The sequence below is a fragment of the Larus michahellis genome, chromosome 6 (genome assembly GCF_964199755.1).
Source record: "Larus michahellis chromosome 6, bLarMic1.1, whole genome shotgun sequence".
Taxonomy (NCBI): domain Eukaryota; kingdom Metazoa; phylum Chordata; class Aves; order Charadriiformes; family Laridae; genus Larus; species Larus michahellis.
In genome coordinates, this window is record NC_133901.1 from 16,452,645 (window position 1) to 16,471,349 (window position 18,705).

The window sequence follows — 18,705 nt, forward strand, 5'->3', positions numbered from 1 at the left end:
CCAACTGAGTTGCATTAATGAAATATTAGGTCTTAAGTTTGTAACCCTGGCTGGGATGTTATGGAACCCAGTGCTGGCATGTGGAGATTGTCTTGGAGATTTCCTTTAATCTTCTAAGCTGGCAGGGTATGAAAGATTAAAATGCGCTGGATCTATCAGACTTGCCACCTCTAGTTCAGGCTAGTTATTAATGTGCTATGTGGACAGCAATACTTTATTAATTGTATTGCTGGCCAGTGATCAATGTGACAAGCTTAGCAAAGAGCACAGTTATTCATCAGAGAGTTGTCAAGAAGTAATTGTCCTCATATGCATTAGAATAAGCTAGTGTGAGAAGCAGAATGGATGTGCTTTTATCATTTTTAGGTGCAGATCTGTTGGTGTCAACGAAATTAAAATCTGCTAAGGTACTAGTAAATAAATAAATTGGAAAGGAATTCATTTTCTCTGACACAATCATACTACTACTAAGTAAGACAAAAGGTCATACTTTCATAGCGTTTATATTTTAAAGTGTTTTAAAAGTGTTTTCAACAAATTCTTTTCTGTACACTGTATTTGTTATCAGTTACACTTTTGTAAGGGCAGACACACAGTTTGCAGCTCTTCCCTTACAAAGAAAAGTGGAATAGTTGAGATGTAATTTTGCTGAAAACTGTTCTTTAAATTATAAAATGTACAAGGCACAGCTGTTGTATTACACGCAGAATATATTTAGATCTACCATGACATTCTTTCACCTTTTGCGGGAAAGCACACCAGTAATAAAATATCAACACTTTTCTTTCTGTAGAGGTGAAGACTTACACTTTTCACCATCGGCTGCTATTTTAAGGATTGTCAAAAGCACTGGGGAAGTGACAAAGGTAAAGCTGAATTTGTAATCTCTGTCCTGGTCCCTGCTGTACCTGACAATATTAAACTTTCTCTCGTGATATGTTTTCCCCATCATCCCAGATAACTTCATACTTCAGCTGTGGTACTGACACACAAAGTGACGTCTGCTGGACGTGGCGCTACTTGCACGTGTGTGTGCAAGTGGTTATCACTGACCTCAGTGAGAATGGCAAGTGCTCATCTCCATTGGGTTTAAGAGAGTGAAGGAACTGTGCAGCCTTCAAATAGAACTTAATCCAGCCAAACACTATAGTAGTGTGTGCTTAAGGTAATACCTCATTCAAGTCCCCTTTCGGCTCGGTACTGGCCTGGAACCCAAATGAGGATGTGGAATCCTAATCATGAGTGCTGTGGCTTGCGTACTTTGTGTTGACTCTGACCTCAGTGTTTTGTTTCTTGTCTTGTGAGTGCGTTGGTCTGTTGCATCAGTTTTCATGGAGCTTTGTATTTCAATTTATATTTAATATGTGCACAAACTAGATTCACACTATAAACTATACACTTTGGTTTTACTGTATTTACATTGTTTCTGTGGGTTTCTGAGAATCGGTTGAACAGAAGGCCTGTAAAGAACCTATCCCAGAAGATAACATCTCAGAATATAGCTGAGGCTATATTCTGATCTAATCTTACAGTCTAAGGCTAAACCTGACTGTAATGATTGTTTATTTATCATGCACTTAAACAATGATGTATTAGGCTGATTGTCCAGGACTGTCAGTCTAACACATTTCAGATTGCTAAACTCACTAAAAGGAATAATGGATTGAGGCCAGAGATGGGCAGAATTCTGGGGTAACGTAGGATTTCATTGGAAAGTAGAACACTTTGGTAGGAAAGGATGAGCAAAGGGAGAAGTCGGTATCTAGGTTATTGAAAGGAAAGCTGGCACTGTACAGAGTTTAGATTTGCTCATGATAGTCCATAGCCTGTGTGATAATGAGACCTGTTTAGAATAGATTTCCTTGGCATTCAAGAGTGTTATTTTTAATTATCTTATCTGGAAGTTCTGCTTCTGCCTTGCCAATCAAAATGATCTCATATAAATATTAAGGAAAGTGCTGATAGTAGAGACTACTTTATCACGCTCCTAAGGCATGCTAGTAAGATAAGAGAAATAAAATATTCTTAAAGTAGGTATGAGAAATTCTTTGTCCAATTTCAAACCCACACAAACAGACAGGGGTGAAAAATGTGATATGACTTTAAACATCATTAGGATGATCAGCTTAGAAAGAAAATGAGCAGGGAATGTAAAGTGGAAGGAAGGGGAATTCAGTTATGGAACATACTGAAGCAGCAAGTGAAGGACTGTTTAAGCATTTTCTCTGCTGTCCAGTAAGATGAGGCCCTGTCTGTGATGGAAACTCTCACGCTTCACAGTATAAGTACATATTTTTATTGTACATAATATAAGGCAGACAGCATTTTATTAGTGACTCACAGAACAAACTCAGCCTTTGACAAAAATCTTTATCCATGAAAGGGGAGGAGGGGATGGTTGAGAATAAATATTCTGAATGGAAGAGTCTTGCAAAGACTGAAGTTAATGCATACAATCAGTAAAGCCTCGTCTCAGCTTCCTCAGCACTAGTGTGGAGTCCTCAAGTCACATAGTCGTTGCAAAGCCCTTACTACACCCTCCAGCAAGGCTATGAACTTCACAAAAGTTTCCCTTGCGGATTCTCTGCAGTTTTTCTAGTAACTCATCCAAATGCAGCTCCGTTTAGCCACTTCCTGATTTCTGGCCTTGAAACACTTTGCCTCAATACCTAAAAAAAATGTTGACAATGTTTTGGGCTAATAGTTTACTTTGATAAGTTTCAACTGGCTGCTGTAGTTTCTCTCATTCCTTGATTCTTCCTTGTCTTGGTATTTGCCTACAGGTTTTAATACTTTGGCCAGTGTTTGTGCAGTCCGTAGCACTAGAATCTAAGCCGGCGTAGATACTGGCGTTTGTATGTCACAGTAAGTGAGAGACTTTGAGTCAGTGCAGTTGGTTTTAAAAATGAGTGTTCCAGTATTCTGAAATAGGACAGTGAGTTAATTTTATCACTTACATTTTCTGTAGATTAGTAGATTGGTTTTATTCTGTTCTTTATTAGGTTAAATTGGAGCCTTTGACCTGTGAAAAATGGAGCAGTCATCAAGGGAAGAATAGTTTTAAGGAATAAGCATGGTAGCTAGATGCTAATGCTTCGGCGGTTAAAGCTGTCAAATTAACTGATGCTGTCATACGTCCCGATATTTTACTGAATGAGTGGGAGCTTTTCACATCCTGTGGACACAGGCAGACACTCTCATGTTACTTTCTGCTTGTGTTGTGTGTGTGTGTAACCAGGGGCATGACTGGTGTATATGCATGTATCTTACATGAGGAAATCTTATGGCTGTATTCAAGGCGTACTGCCTATTCTAAACATGATGAAATCCTGTGCTGAATACTGCAGATGGACAAGTTGAAACTAAGTACGTTTATAAGAGTTGATCTTTGTCAATTACTTGGTGGCTGTGACATCTGCATTGGAAGCCCCATTTTCAGTCAACCCGCTGGTTGCAGGAGACGCAGAGCAAAATTAATGTCTGATGTTATACAGAAGATCATATTGAATTTATCATCCCTTTGCTTTGCTCTTTTGATCCTTAGATTTTCTTTAACGAAAGCTTATGGCTTTTAATGATAAATTTGGATTCTGCAATACATAGCTAGAAACACCAAGCAGTCAGAGCCTTAAATACATACATGGGGACTGCTATGTAATTTATTTTTTTTCCTCAAGATACTCATGACTGTGTTTTTTGTCCTGGCATGGAGAATGAAAATTCTCCAGGCAGAGTTCTCTCCCTGGATGTCAAGAATTGATAACGTGCCCTTTGGATAGTGAACCCCATCAAACATCAGATGAGATTCAGAAGTAGCTCTAGGGCAATCCAAGATGCTGCACTTCAAAGAATTTAAACATCTGAACTAAAGGCAGGGAACAGGAATCTGGTGTGGGAGAGCTGAAGCCTTGAGAATGACAGCTGTGTTTTGTTTCTTTCCATTCCACACAGGGTACAGCTATTTCAGTTTTCAGCGTCATGCCTGACTATCGCAGTGCTTGACAATAGGTAACCTTCAAACCCAACTGGAAAATACTAGCATTTGATGGTATTTTCCATCAATAGGTAGAGACGGCTTGGTAGGCCACCTGAACAGCTCTGGGTAAAGTTCAGCTGAGGGACTTTTGTATGACCTATCCTTCAGCTGGAGCGGACAACAGAAGATGAAAGGCTGTGAGCTGTCAGAAGTCTTGTATGTCAGGCAAGACACCAAACAAGCTGCCGAATGTGTCAGTTATAAAAGGACAGATTCTGATCTGTTAATCTGGTGTGACTTGGAGTTATTCTAAACTTAAACCGTTACAAAAATCTGACTCAATTCTGTTAACCACGTGGGCTCCAGAGTATGTGTAATACATATTTCTAAAGCAGTATCTGCTTGATCAGATAGGCTTGGTTATAACAGTTTGTCAGTTAGAATTAAAACCTTTCCCCTTACAGTCTACCTCCAATGTCTTTCCCAGTCTGTAGACTTACAGTGTGACCCTGCAGTATGACAACAACACATGACATGACTGTCCACAGTAATTCAGTCTGGCATTCCCTCTTGTGTTTCTCTCCTGTTGAACTTCATCTATTGCTACTAAGAGTTTCAGGCTTGGAAACGGGAAGTTCATTCTGCCTCTACAGTATTATATACACACACGTGTATATGTACTATACATGTGTGTGTATATATATATATATATATAAAAGAATTCCTCATACACCAAGCTTTGTTTTTCCCTTTTGGAATGTTTCTTCCTATATTGCATTGTCATGGTAAGTAGACATGACAGCTGAGATCAGGAGCTGTCTACACAGGATATTGTACAGAAATTCACAGTATGTCTAGAGTTTATTCCAGGTGAGAGAAAGTAAGCAGTAAGGGAAGTATAACCCCTCATTAGGAGAACAAAGCTTATGTCAGGGAGAAACAAAATGCTCCTTCCAGGTAAAAAAAAAAAACAAAACCAAGTGTCAGATGTTTCTCTCCCATCCCCATGGCCAAACCACAGAAGATGACTTCTTGAAAGTCTTGTATGCAGTCCTGCTTGGTGTCATTAATGTCACTCTGAGATTAGCATTTTCCTGAAAGAATGTTTGAATTGCATATCATAGACAATTAATATAAAAGTCCTCTTAGTGGTGCCTTTCATCTCAAGAGGATGAGGTTTTTCAATTTTGAAAAATGAAAATGAAAAATATTCTCTTTTCTGGTCTTTTTATGCTTTGCTTTATTAAAGAGCTCTTGTGGTCGGCATCACACCATTAAAAAGCTAGAAGCTGATAGCCACGATATTTCATGTGTGGTAGACTTTACAACAAATTACAACACCGACTGCTGAGACTGTCTAAGTTGCTGGAAAAATGGGTTTAATTGTCCATTCTGAAACTATTTCCAGGATCAAATAGAATTTCTTTAACTACTCATGCTCTTTATAACCCCGGTTCAATTCCATTGCAGTAAATCTGATGGGGAAAGCAGCACGGCAAGTTAAAAACAGCACTGATATTTTTTAGCACCGACATTAAACTATATGTCATCTTCAAATTAAAGTACTGGGCTGAAAGGTTTTCTAGTTGTAATGATTTGTTACTATCTGGAGATCTAATTTGCATTTTAAAAACTCTTCTTAACCAATGGTTAGGGGCAGTGTGTGTGTGTGGAGGGAGGGGTGTGTTTCTTTACAACCTCTGTTCAGTTCACTAGCCTGTTGACATTTCTTCTTGCTCAGTTTTGAAGAGGAAGTTGCTCCTGCTCATTGAGAACTGATGTCTGGCTATCGCTCATTACGTTGGCATTTAAATGACAAATGGAGACAAAACAAGTTTGGAGCACAAACAGTGCATTTGTTGAGACTAATCGTTACTGTCTTACAGTGCTTACTGTACTCAATTTTCATTGTGCATTTATATTCATATATGAAGTTAGTATAGATACTTCTGTGTCTTGGATCTTAACTAGCTTTCAGCTTGCTACTACCCAGCATGGTAGCACAAGAGACAAAGGCAGGATCTTGCTCTTCCTTTTGCTCAGGCTTGTGCAGTCCCTAATAGCACTTGTATGGATGGGGCCTCAAGCCTGTAGACCAGTGAAAGTGGTCTGTTGCACACACGTAACCTTTTGTTGTACTCAACAGAGCTCTGAATACATGCAGCAGCTCTCAGCATCAGGCACCAAAGTTGCTTTTTCTTGAAGCAACTCAGTGTGAAGTGTCTGAGGGTGTGATTTCCTTTTTTTGGCTTTAGGATTAGCAAGAATACTGAGACGTATCACAGAGTGGTTGAGATTGGAAGGGAGGTCATCTTATCCCCCAGCAAGGGGACTCAAAGAGGACCACATAGAGCCAGCTGCCCAGAACCATGGCCAGATGACTTTTGAATACCTCCAAGGGTGGAGACTATGAGCTCCGTGAGCAACCTGTGCTGGTCACTCTCACAGTAAAAAAAAATGTTTCCTTCTGTTCAGCAGCTCCTGTGTTTCGGTTTGTGCCCATTGACTCTTGTCCTTTCACTAGGTACCACTGAAAAGAGCCTGGATCCATCTTCTCAACACCTTCCATTCAGGTATTTAAATACATTTGTAAGATCCCCCTGAGCCTTCTCTTTTCCAGGCAGAACAGTCCCAGCTTTCTCAGCCTTTCCTCATATGTGGGGTACTCCAGTCCCTTTATCTTCTTAGTGGCCCTTTGTTGGACTCTCTCTGGTATGGTCATGTCTCTGCTGTACTCATGTGGAGCCCAGAACTGGACCCAGTACTCCAGGTGTGGCCTCACCAGTGCTGAGTTAGAAGGGAAGGATCACCTCCTTCAGCCTGCTGGCAATACTCTGCCTAATGCAGCCCAGGATACCTTTAGTCTTTTTTGTGGCAAGGGCCCATTGCAGGCTCATGTTGAACTTGATATCCACCAGGACCCGTGGAGTCAGAGGAGAAAGAAATACGGTTTGAACCCAGAGGGTGGTCTTTCTTGGATTCAGACATTGGCTGTACCTTACTAGGACTAACCTCCAGGGATCCCTGTGACTTGCGTGTGCTCGTCTTATAGAGGAAGAGGGCAAGGCTTCAGCCCATGTGTGGGTACATACCTGCTTTCATCAGTCCTGCTGTAGCTGTGGTAGACTGAGGTGAGTTGCCTGGCCTGCAGGTCCCCCTTCAGAATTCCACTTGCTGAGAGTGGCAGTTACACGTCTGAGCCTCTGGCGTGTAGTTGCTGGGAAGGGTGTTGAACCTCAGGTAAGTGAAGGGAATCAACGAGGGAGCCGGAGATGGGTTGTGAATTCTTGACTGGCAGTTCAGAGCTGTGGAGTGTTTTATCACTGTAAGGGGATGAATCTGGTGATAGCATTTTCTTTTTTTCTTTTTTTTTTTTTTCCATTTTATGAGCACAATAATTGCAAAGGCCATACTCATTTTACAGTATATTTGTATTTTTGTTTGCTTAGTTTCAAGTGCATTCTGTTTCCATGTTTATGCCCTGGGGACTTTACAAACTGATCTAGTTTGTTGAAAGTATGTGAGATTCCTTCTGAGAATACTTACTGTGCCAAAGTTTTCTTTCTTTTTAAATAATAAGTAATGCTCAAATTGGATAATTCCAGAATTTTAGAAACAGGGTGCAGGAAAGAAAGCGGGGGGGGGGGCATACCAGGAAGCATATTCACTGTGTTTTTTCGTTTGAAGGGAGTAGCCTATAAAGTCTTCTGAAGTGTTTTTAAAAATACATATTTGTGTCTATTGCTAACATGTTTCCTGAGAATTCAACGGTGAATTAGGTCTCAGGAGATTTGACTTGTTTCTTTGGCTCTGTTCTACAACCGCTCATAGCCTCTGACAAATCCTGGTTTTCTTCATGCCTCATATTCCTTGCCTGTGAAAAGAGTAATTGTAGGTTACTGAGAAACTATACCCCCTTTGTCTTTTTTTTAAGACAGTAAACTTTTGAGAGGGGGACTTTCTAACTGTACATTTGTATGGCACTTAATACACTCTCCAGGTTCTGCCTTGAATTAAGTTTTGAAAATGGGTGATTTCAGACTAAAACTTTCAGACTTTCACTTGCAGGTAAAAGTGATGCTATCCAAAGCAGGAAAAGCATACAAGTGGGAAACGAAAAATCTCTCTTGGTTAATGAAATAGAGGTGGTACTTAATATCAACCAGGTTACTACTTTTTGGAAAAAGTTGCAGGGAGGATGCCTTGAAATGAACAGAAGATGAACACCATAGTTCACAGTGCTCTTGAAAAAAATGTGCAAGTGCAGCTCTGACAAAATTTTAGTCCTAATCTCTTGCATTTGAACATAGGACTTTTCATCATCCTTGGGACCTGATTGTGAAGTCCCTTTTTCATCCTCCAGCTCTTCCAGTGCAATTTTTATGACAGTGTTTCATATTGTCTATGAAGAAGAAGGTGTTTTAAATCAGTGGGAACTGAGATTGGAATGAGGGGAAAACTGTTGAGTCAAAATGGTGTAGTACATTGGTGTTGCTCACCTTGTGTTTCAAATGAAGATGGATTGCGAACAAACTGCTCATCAATGTTTCTTGCTCTATTGCAAGAGGAGGGTATGAGCAGAACAGTAACTCCCAATACAATATGCAAGGAGAAAGTTGGAGGGCTCCACTCGAATTTCAGATGAAAGAAGGAAGATTAATGCATCACTGTAATGCCTTCATGAAAAATTTTTGTCTGCAGAGTTCTATATTACAAGTCATAAATGACATGAATCAAATGTGGGTTTATTTTAAATATATTAATGAGTCTCTTTGCAACAAATTAACTTACAAAACTGAACAGAATACTGTTCTGCTGTATTTTTGGATCACTTCTTTTTAAGCAGTGTCCTTCTCTCAATTCCTGGAATGCATGAAGAACAGACTTTTTATTTGGAGAGGTAGGGAATTTCACTGGCAGGAAAATGAGTAACTTTATAATAGAGTAACTTAGTTGAGTAGACCTAGGTAAACCAGTTGTGATACATCTAGAACTTATGTTATTCAAACCTGAATTGTAGATTTGTATTTAAATTGCTACTTTTGCCTATTCTTTTTTTTTTTTTAGTACTGTCTGTTTAAGGTGGAGCTAGTAATAAAAAAGCCAAAGCACTGTAAGAATGTGACTATTCTTTCATTATGTAGCACTTTGTGAAGCATGGCAACATACACTTGTGAGGCAGCTTATTCTGAGAAATTGATATTTTGAAGAACAAAAAGATTTGGATAGTTTACCTAGCTGTCAATTTTTCAGGCTATTCAGCCAAGGTTGCTGCTGCATGCCAAATCCTGCAGCGGCTTAATTTGAGATACAGCACCAGTTCAACAAAACTGTGTCTGTCCAAAGCAGAATTGAAGGTGATAAGATTAAGTGAATAGCTAGCCTGTTTCCAGGGTAATCAAATTCAGTAATTAGGAGTTCAGTAATCTCGATTCTTTTACGTAGTCCCTCAGTGTTATAATTAATTCAGTATTTAGTTTGGCAGTTTGTGGATTATGTTTAGATTATCAGTCAGATGTATGCCAGCTGGACTTCATTGCACCTGAAGGCCTTTAATTTGAAGATTATCTGGAACCTTGATCCTAATGCTAGTGACCTCTGTTATCTCTAGTCTTCAGAAAGTGTTTCTTTAATGGCACATTTGCACCAAGGAGCATGGCAGGCAGTCATCCACACTATTTGTGCAGGTTCTGCTAATGAGTTAGGATCAGCACCTACCTTCCAATTACATTTTACTAATCTAGAAACTAACAGCTGCTGAGATTTCTCTGTGGTTTTGTAGAAATCTGATATTTCTGTTCTGTATCTAAATGAGGAACTGTGGAATGGTTTTGATTAGAAGAGCTACAGGGACAGTGGTGCTGTCTGCCTGATTAACTAAATCTGAACCTTAATGTAACTGGCTTTAGAAGTCAGTCAGACTGGGAATTGAGCAGCGATGTGTTTTTAGAGCAATCTGTGAGCAGAAAACAGAAGAGATCTTTCTAAAAAATAAACTCAGCTGTTTACTGTTTACAGGTCTATCTTCTTGATCTAACATGAAGTTGTTGCTTCCCGTCTGTTCAGTGGAATTAAGATTAAAAGCTTGTTTAAGAGTTTTAAATAGGTCCATGTGTAAATGCATATTCCTAAGGTATAGACTAAAATCCATTAAAAACACGCTTTCAAAAAACAGGTATTAGAAACCCTTATTAAAGTACTGCTATTGTCATTAGCTTATTTTCACACAATATTATGTAAAATTTATAGCAAAACAGTTCACTCTGCGGGGCAGTACTCCAGGAGTTAGGCACTAGAGACACTGGATGTAACTCTGCTGTTAGTTGTGCCTTTTTACACACTCAAACTTTAACCCTATTTTTCACTGGTGTAAATGAAAGTCATGGTACCAGCTGTTGGCATTAATTCCTTTCTGCTCTGTGCAACATGCTAGAGGCTGGAAAGAAACATTCAAAGTTATGTGGTATTATTGGCAACAAATACATGAAGAAGACTTAAACGGCAAGGAGAATAGTGCACTCTTCCAGGTACAGGGTCAGGCTCGTGTGCTGTGGTTCAAAGCTAATGCCATAGCACATGAGCCTGACCCTGTACCTGGAAGAGACATACTGTTTGCTGCTGCTATTTGCACTGTCATCCACAGAGTAACTTTGCAACTGGCAGATTTTAGATTTTTGTCTCAAACTGGGAAGTCATGCACACCTGTATTTTCCAGCATCTCTGCCGATACAGTAGCAGTTAAATTTTAGGTGTGATGTGCTATCCCCATAGCTCACATTACTGTTAATGGGAACTTTACAATTAAATCCCACGCCAAACACAGCACTGAATTTAATTCAAACTTGTGAATAATTTGACCTATTTTTTTTTTTCCTCAGTTAGCTACCTTGAGTAGAGGCATGCCTCAAACTTTAAGATGACAAAAAGTTTTAGGGAGAGAATATTTTTATGCAACTGATAGAGTCATAATAAATCAAATAGCCTTTGGGGAAAACACTGGTTATATCTAAAGACTATTCCAGTTACAGGAGTATGTTTTAAAGAGGATTTATGTGTTCAGTACAAGATCTGGTTTCACAGAGTTTAACTCACAAGTTTCAGTCAAGGGGCTTCATGCCTGAAACTTCTAAAATATTTTTCCAAACCACAAAACCAACAAGACTCGTTCTGAATCAGCTCTCAGACTTTATTTCCACCACCTATTTACTTTGAGCCTTTTAAATTAGTCCGTCAGTACCAAAATGGGGTACTGCTTTTGGAACCACCAAAAAAATAATAATCCCCTCTGTGATGGGAAACTTCTTGCTCAAAACGTCCAGAAAGTACCTCTTCCTCTGGGATTGCTTCTGTGCAGTGACTTCTCCTGCTCAAAGCCTGAGTGTCACAGTGTTATTCACAGGGACCTGTGAAACCAGCCTGCCAGCCTGTGACAGCGGTGATGGAGAGATTGCCCGGTCTATTTATGACTTCACTTGTAGGTATCTCTCCTACAGCTTTTCTCATAATATGTTTCCAAAAATTGTAAAGCACTGTAGGCAATCTTTCTCATCCACATTCTTTAGAGCTATTGAAATAGCAGAGGTTTTTGGTATTATTATTTGGCTATGAAAATGGTGGATGGTCCTTTCTAGTTAATCCAAAATGTTCTGGCATTAAATAATTTTTTTTTACATTAAACATCATCTTTTTTTTAATGTATAAACAGCTTGGGGGAAAATATCCAAAATGCTTTATTTAGAAAATAAAAAACTTTTGAACTGTATTTTTCCTCAAATTTGGTGTTCGATCCAAATATATGAATAATTTAGATATCAAAATAGGGATTTTTAAAGCAAATGTAATAAGGAAAAAAATCTTGGCAAGCTCTACTTGTCTATTTTCCTTTGGGTATAGCAGAGCAAAATTTGACAAAAAGTGAGCTAAGCTTTTGTTCTTTTCAGTACTGTCTGTGCCTCCTGACCCTCCCACATCCTGCATACAAATGCCCTCTGCAGCTTAAAATGGAGTTTTGGGAGAGCCTTGCAGGGCTGCCCTTGCTACCTAAATCTGACTTGAAAGAGCTCTCCCTTAAAAATTTCAAGAGTGAATTTCTGATGCAGATCAGTTCCTGCGTTCAGTGTGTGAGGCTGAGGATGAAAGTGATACGTTGACAGGCCCAGCTCCTCATCTGGGGCTGCTTAAGTTCCACTCTCTGTAGCGAAGTTCTGCAGTTTCATGCCAGCAGAGTTTATTTTCTGAGAGCGGGCCTTTTGGCAACTCAAGAATATCTCACAGCTATGAAATTTGGTAACATCCTTTCAGCCTATTCCAAAGCAATCCGTGGTGCCTCTAGACATGTGAGGTGTGGGAGGATGTTTCATCAATATTACAGTTACTGTGTAAAAGCTTTTTGTAAATAAGTCCCTTCTCATATCTGCAATATCTCTGTGTTACAGGTAGTCAACAGTTAAAGGCTTTGGACTTCATCTTTTCTGTTCCTCTATGTGACTTAAAATCTGACAAGTGTTTGAGCCTTTTTTGAAGTGGGAGATAGTGCAAGTGGGATTTCAGTTGCAGGAATGTCTCTTTGAAGGAGTTTTCTGCTGAAGTGAGTAATTGCTTTTCACCAAGATAAATTTGTGAGGCAGGGGAGGGGAGCTGATAGCTGTGACCACTTACAAGTAGCTTTCTGATATGAAGATGCAGATTGAAAATGTTATAATGCACACCCAAATGAGCAATTATCCTCTGTGAGCAGTGAGAAGTACCCCAGAACTTTGCACCACTGTGAAAACATTTGTTGCCGTATGACTGTCTGTGGGGAGGAGTTCAAACAATTTTACTTGTATGGCTTCCTTATACATCAGATCTGTGCAATTAGCTGCTTTGTTTTGAATTGATCCTCACGAGCATCAGCCCTGAACTGGATTTCCATGGCATTGTGGAATTTAATGATATAAGGAACTTGGAAACAAATTTTGTAACTTAAATTTAAGAGGATCGTTGTTTGGTGCCCACCACTAAAGATGCTGTTTGTAGCACTTAAACTGTTGAGGAAGTAAATTGGTTCTGCAATGGCAGCATAGGGAGAAACGTTCAGCAGCATTAAACACTTAAGTCCCATGGAGCATCTTTGGGATGTAGGATCATGTGTCATTAATGTAAAACAGTGAAGTATCTAGAATATAATTCTGAGTGTCTGTCTGATATATAAAGAGGCCAGAAGGGTGAGAGCTTTGATTCATTGCTTAACTCAAATACTTGGCATTTTCTGCATCTTCAATTCCAGGCTGATTAGCTTCACAGACAAAAACGGATATATTTTTTATATCATACTATTGTTTTATAGTCTGAAGACTTGATTCTCTCATGCAGATAGCCTTGGAAGCTTTCTGTTTGGTTCTTAAAATCCGCCCCCCCCCGTTGGTCTTTCCTCTTTTTTTTTTTTTTTTTTTTTTTTTTTTGGAAGCTTATTCTCTTGGGGAAAGCTCTTTCTGCTTTGAAGATGTCAGGTTCCAGGCATCTGAACTTCTCAAAACCAAATTTATTTTCTCATTCAAAGCACCTCTTTGGAGCTAGGGCCCTTTGTTTTTAAAGGGATATTGCCAATTAAAATTGGCCACTGAGGGTAGATATATCAACTTCAGACCTCTAAATTCTCATGGAAGTATTTCTTAAGAAAATAAATATTCCCTTTGCAGTATTTAGAACCTAAACATTTTAGCATCAAAAAACTTGTGGTGAGGTTGATAAACAGAAAGCCCTTATTTCCCTACCCTTCTCAAGCCCCCTAAGTTCTGAGGTGCCAGCAAGTGGCTATACAGAAATGTTTGCTTAAATTAGCTTTTGCTTGATTTCTAATTTTCAAACCAAAAATTAAATGAACCATTAAAGGAAACCACACTAATGAGATGCGCTACAAAGCAAAACATGCCTAGGGCAAAAAGCAGGCTTTTAATTTGTTCAACTTAAATCTCTAACATCTGGCTGTGATGGATGATGTCACTAAGCACACTAAGAATATCAGAAATAGACTTTTGTAATGGGTGCCTCCACTGTTTGCCTTTCTTCGTTTACTCACTCGTTTTCTTGGCACACAGTGATATTGGAAAATACTTTAAAAGGCAAAGACTCCAAGGCATAAGTTGAACTTTGGTTTGGATGTGGACCATTGGGCCTGGTCGCCAACTCCTTGTCCAGTCAGCTGATATGGAACACACACAAAGCTGCCCTTAGCATTGGGTACCTCAGGGCTACCCAGGAGTTAGGGGTGGGTAGGAGCATCACTTAGAACAACAATCTCAAGAAGGTGGGGAGTACTTCAAGGAGCAGTATGTCAGAGCAGTTTTGTACTTCTTCAGTGTTGAGAGGCCTGATGTGATTCCTGGTGGGCCTGGGGTCAGCAGGTAGGCATAACAGCTGGGGCTAGTACTCCTATGTAGTCTGAGCTGATGAAGCAAGAACTTTGGAGCACAGCTGGACTCACACTGATAAATTCTGCTGCTTGTCACAGGCCTGAACAGCTTCCTCTTGAGAATGGCTGGCTTGTGGTGACTCGCTCGCAGCATCAATGTGGCTAGCACCTGACAGCACTTGGCAAAGTGCCCCAGCATAGGCACAGCCAGCTGGGCTGCCTTCTTCATCTAGTTAGGACAGTGTTCCCTTTTCTCTTTTGCTACTGTCCTGGTTCTGGTGGGGATAGGGTTAATTCTCCCCAGGCTCTGGCAGGGACACGGGTATTCCATCCCATCTGAGCCATGCCCACTCGGAGCTGCCGGGTCAGGTCGGTGAGTGGCGGTTCGGTAATCGTGTTTGTGTATTCCTCTATCCGTGTTATTGTTGTTGTTTTCTTGTTCCCTTTGCTGTGCTGTTAAACTGCCTTTGCCTCAACCCACGAGTTTTGCCTTTTTCTTCCGATTCTTCCCCATGGGGGAAGCTCGAGAGAGCAGCACGTGGTTCTTTGTTGCAGTCTGAGGCCAAACCATGACAGCTACCAAATCCCAAAGGCTGTTCCTGCATGTTTACCTTGGTACCAGATAAAAAATGTTGCACGTTGCCCCCGCTATGGAAAATGTTGCCTCATTATGCTTGTGTTTGCACTGTTGACTGCATACCCAGGCTTAGAATTGCCCAGGTGGGAGAATTAGCTTTGTTGACCACCAGTCTTGTAAGGAGGCTAAAGGAGGCTAAAATGAGATCTGGGGAACCCTGTAATCGGTTATTGTCTGTAAAATTGTTTATTGATTGCCTTCAGTCAAGTTGTTTCCAGACAAGGTGAACTGTGAGCTCTGAACGGCTCCACTGCTTCATTAAAAGTGGTGGAATCAACCCAGATTGCTTGCAGGAGCACTTTGATGTGTGGCTCCCCAATCATGTCAGGTGTGTAGAGTTACAATCTGTTGAAAGAAGTCTGTAGTAGGAACTTTGTCTGGTGCAGCCACCCTTTATTGTGGATTTCCTTGTGAAGCACTTGGGTAGGCTTTATTTTCATCTAGCAGCATTTTCGCTCCTCTGCCTGGAGCAGTGATTGCCCTTTCTGAGGCCCACAGCCCAGTGGGAAGTCCTCTGTCCTCTGCAGGTAGCTGGTGTATGCGGAGTTGGATTTGTAGTTGTAAAGTAGCCTGATTCCACCAGCTCCCTTTTCTGTGTTTTTTTTCTAAAAAGGAGCAAATATAAGTAGAAAAAGGCAATTGTTCAGTCTCATAGAAATATAGGTTATTTTGTTTTGCTGAGCTTTAATTTTTAGAGAATCCTAGAAAACTCAGGCAATTCTTCCATGAGAGTGTTTTAAAACTAGATGGTTGTAATAATTCATAGCTTCTTCTCTGTGGATCTTTCATACTTCATTGTCCTTTGAACGTTTTAGTGCACTGGCCGATCTTTTTCTGCTTTGAAGTACTTGAAATCGTAGCTGTGTAGTCACACTTTTGCTATTTGCCAAATGTAGTAAATATCATTCCACCATTTCCATTTGCCAGGAGACTCTTTTATATTGCTTACAATAAAAATTGGGCCGCATACAGAAACTTCTCTGTTTGTGATGGATAAAACTTAACGATGGGAGAACCAAGGGTCACCAGCACAATCTATTAATTGAGAAGGAAAATGTGTGTGTATCTCGTTCCTGGCTGTGCAGAATCAGGGCACAAACCTTAATAGCTTCAACTGTGAGAACCTTTTACAGGTTCCCTCTAATATGAAGGCACTCTGCCAAGTGGAGTATCCCACCTTTGCTGATTCGTGCCTAAATTCCGAGTAACACAAATTCCCAGCTTCTGTACTTCTCCTCGCCTTGATTCCAAGAGAATTATAAAGAACAAAAATTCTTTCTGGTCCTTGCTGTTCAAGAAAAAATAATATTGGCAACTTTCAGGGATAACTGAGATAGAGGTTGGGTTTCGTTTATGTCTGGGAAGCGCTGATGGCAAGACCTCTGCTCTATGAGCAGTGAGGGCCCCTGTCAAGTCTTTTTCATTGGAGGATCTAATCCATCTCTCTTAGGAGGTTCACAGGAGACATAATCAGATTGTGTAGTCTGATCCACTTGGTGTCACAGGTCACTGAACTTCATGCAGATTGCTCTGTAATGAGTCTTATCCTGACATTCTCAAGCATTGACAACACCCAAAGGGTCACAGCACTGTGGCAGTGGAGCCAAGGCCACAGGAAACTTTCCTCTTGAGTGGTTTTAGCTTCTGCATTGTCTTAATTCATGTCTAAAATTTAACCCCAGTTTCATTGCAGTATTTACGTGTGCAACTCCATCAATTTCAATAGTTGCTATCCTTCTAAATATGTCTTGACACCTGGGTCTTACTGTGTACAGCTGGATTTTTAGATTCTGTAGGGTAACAATTGCATGGGTGTGTTTGGCAACTGAAGAGCATGCTGGTGAAGTGAGCTGTAAAATGAAACTGAAGTTGCAAATGGTAATCTGAAGTGAAATGCAAGCAACCTCTCTTTCTTATTCCAAATATACTTTTCTACCACATTGATTAGAAATGTCTACAGTACTTCGAAATTTGGGATGAAAAGTTTAATTTGTATTTTTATTTGTATTTTGTTCAGCCTGGAGAAGAGAAGGCTCCAGGGAGACCTTATAGCAGCCTTCCAGTACCTAAAGGGGGCCTACAAGAAGGATGGGGAGGGACTCTCTATCAGGGAGTGTAGCAATAGGACCAGGGGTAACAGTTTCAAACTAAAAGAGGGGAGATTTATATTAGATATTAGGAAGAAATTCTTTACTGTGAGGGTGGTGAGATGCTGGCCCAGGTTGCCCAGAGAAGCTGTGGCTGCCCCATCCCTGGAGGTGTTCAAGGCCAGGTTGGATGGGGCTTTGAGCAGCCTGGTCTGGTGGGAGGTGTCCCTGCCCAGGGCAGGGGGCTTGGAACTAGGTGATCTTTAAGGTCCCTTCCAACCCAAACTGTTCTGTGATTCTATGATTCTACAACTAACTCTTTTTGTAGGGAAAATAATCTGAAATGTACTTTTGACAGCAGGAGGGAGGAGAGGAGAGAAACCTATAATCAGTGATATTAAGAGCTGGATATGATGGAGGACAGAAATTTGGAGCTGAATTTGTAATGTGAGAAGGCAACTTGGCAGCTCTGCACAGTTTTCAGTTATTCTAAAGGGAGCGTAATGCCATAGAACAGGAAGGTATCAGACCTCTCTGAGGCATGGGAAGCATGGGGGAGATTCGGGGCTCTGTTCCTAAAATGCAGGTCTAACTAATGAAAGCAAATGTGATGAGGAAATTTACTGCTTTAGAAACTCTCAAAAGTTGAAAAAGGAACTAACATCACTGAGTCCTGAGTTACAGTATATAATTGCGGTTTATGAATATTTTGTTTTGTGAAGGGAAGGGCTGCTGAATGGTAGGTAGGAAAAGTCTTTGAGGACACAGAAAGTCTCAATACTTTGGGGAAAAATCCTGCCCTGGCCAAGAAAAATCATTCCCATGAACAAAAGGATGATCCCCAAAGATATTCATGGGATTCATCAGATGGAAGTGAGATGCTCTTGGTTGTCTAAACCTAATTAACTTAATGGTCTTGCACTAGTACAATTAGATGAAAGCCCCAAAATGAATGGTTGAGATAGGTTGGACGAATGTAGTTTTTACCTGAGATTGATTGCATGTTGTCTGAATAATTGTCGTTTGATTATTTTAACTTGTATCATGTAACTTCATTTGATGGCTTCCTTTTCTTGCACTGGGAGAGACTGTGAACAATTGACCCCTATTATTGTAAACTATTTTAATTTTGTTGCATCCATATGATTGTTTTTTATATTTGGAAATTAATTTCTTTTGTATTTGTATGCACAATTTTATGCAAACAGAGAACAAATACAGCAGTTGAGTCTGCTTTAAAATGTGTAAATTCATTCTGTTTTCCTCTTGGCAACCGCAGTGCAGCCTTATTTAAAGTTGCCTCTTGTCACCCTGCCACTGGCCACTTCAGAACATCTACATTCTCATTTGGATGGACTTTAGGTTCAGAGCACTCTGAAGTGGCTGAGGTGACATGTGGTTTGTGTAAGCAAGCGATATATATTTTGATAGAGGTGCCGGATGTTTTATTTTAAAATTTCATATGCCTGGAGATGTCAGTCTGCTGGGTCAAAATTTGCTGGCGCTTGGGGAGTTCTGCAAAAGTATAACAATCTGTTTATAAGACGCTGTGTCTTTTTTATTAGGCTATTTATTGTTGCCAAGGAGAAGAAGGAGCTCATTTCACTGCGTA

The 18,705-nt window shown here is 40.2% G+C and overlaps 1 long non-coding RNA gene across 1 annotated transcript in view; it reads left to right on the forward strand.

Moving 5' to 3' along the window:
* The first annotated feature begins 791 nt into the window (after window positions 1-791).
* Window positions 792-18,705, forward strand: part of LOC141744846 (uncharacterized) — a 47,302-nt gene continuing 29,388 nt past the window's right edge. Inside the window, exon 1 of the long non-coding RNA XR_012587601.1 lies at window positions 792-866. This is a non-coding gene — a long non-coding RNA (uncharacterized LOC141744846). The remainder of the gene's footprint in view (window positions 867-18,705) is intronic.